Source organism: Drosophila busckii, chromosome 2L, assembly GCF_011750605.1.
Source record: "Drosophila busckii strain San Diego stock center, stock number 13000-0081.31 chromosome 2L, ASM1175060v1, whole genome shotgun sequence".
NCBI classification, from domain to species: domain Eukaryota; kingdom Metazoa; phylum Arthropoda; class Insecta; order Diptera; family Drosophilidae; genus Drosophila; species Drosophila busckii.
This window is the reverse complement of record NC_046604.1, coordinates 5129807-5131689: the sequence shown is the minus strand read 5'-3', so window position 1 is coordinate 5131689 and position 1883 is coordinate 5129807.

Below are 1883 nucleotides of genomic sequence, written 5' to 3'. Positions count from 1 at the left end.
TTTGCTTATTTATTCAATATTGATTTGCCCCATTTTTATTTGCTGTTACATGTGATTTGTTTTACGCCAAATTGCATCAAACATCGGAATTCGTAATGCGCGCTGTGCGTGCGTGTTTCGATTTGTAGCTTCATGTTTTTTTTTTTTCTGTTGTTTTTGCAGGATTAACGCCCACAAGTTCACAGCGACTGTTTCTTGCCTTGCCCATAATGAGCAGCCGCCAGCTGTGGAGCTGCCTTTTAAATATGAGCCAACTAGTTGTAGCTTGTGCAGGCAGCAGCTCTGATTATGAATAGAGATACGCTCAGAGTCATAAACTTGATTAACGTGGCCAATCGGGCATGTGTGGCAGGACACATAAATTAAGCTACAATTTCACAGCTCTGCTGTCAATTGACTTGCGAGCTCATCAATTGCAGTAAAGGTTGCTAGGAGCCTGGCACTGACATTATTATGAGCTTCGGTTCGTCAGCAATTTTGTCATTTGCATACTAGGCGCAGGCTCAAATACGAGCCTGTCTGCTGAGTTGTAAGGCGTGCCAGTGCTGATTGCATTGAGGACTGGCAACTAATTAAAAAGTTGAGCTTACACATGCCTTTAACTTGGCTCAAAGTAATTAAAGTTGGCGGCGGCACAGCAAAAGCCAAATCCCACTTTTTGTGCATGTGTGCGTGCGCGCTAAGTAAACTCAACTTTACACATTTACATTTCACACCTGCACAGCAGCAAAGTTAACATGCGCACGTCGGTAGCAAGCGGCACTTCATAGAAAAATGGAAATCTACGAATCTAGTGCGCAGTCGACATAATGAGACCCGGTACAGCTAGTGAATTTAAGCAGTTCCACTTTTCAGAACAAAATTAAGATGATAAATTATCATGAGCTACAGCTCTTCTTGATTTTTAGTGTTACGGAAGAAAGTATCAAATATTTTAACATAAACTCTATTTGCTTAGAATAGATCTTAGTGCTCATACAGCTAATCAGCCTGATCAGGAACATGTATACATTATAGAGGCTGCCACGCCTTCGTTTTCATGTTACGCACATTTAAGCAACTTATAAGACGCTTTTGTACATTTTAATGTGCCGGGTCTTAAAACGAAATTTAAGCTGACAGAGAAAAGCGAGTTTAACAAAATTGTATTTGACGTAACATGCTTGACTTAAAACTTTGTTACTGGTTATATGCAATCTATGGCGTGTCAAAGAGTATCTTAATAAATTTGTTTATATAGAAAATTCAGAGAAACGCTACAATCAAAATATTTACAGCCCTCAGCATTTCCTCGAAGTGAAGCGCACAAAATGTTGTATGGAGAATGAATTCAGTTGAAATGCGATTGCGTTAGGTAAACTTATTGCTTAAATATTTACAACGCAAACACGCGGCGTCGGCAATGAATCGAAACAAGCTAAGCCGCTTACGCAACAAAGGCAAAATGTAATTAAATACAGTTAGATACAAACACACACACACACACCACACTGACAAACACTTGCATATAATTAGAACTTGACTAAAAGTTTTGCTTGACTTGAGCTGAAATTGATAATCAGCAACAGCTCGGCAATATTGACAGCTCTAGCTTTGACCTGAAGCTGTGAATAAGCTACGTACTATTGACTAATTAAACATTGATTACTTGTCCAAGTGCGAACTAAGCCGCCTTTTGACATGTGTTGACAACACGAGGCGTCCCAAAGCTGCTCAAAATGGCGACAGCAGTTAAAGCGTGATTGATTGATTGCAGTTTGATTGATTGACATAACTGCTGTTTAATAGTTTAATTTGTTTGCCATTTCGTATAGTTAAGGTTCAATGACAGTTGGGCCAAGGTACACAAGCTGCTATGCATAGTTCAGTGTTTGTTTTATGTC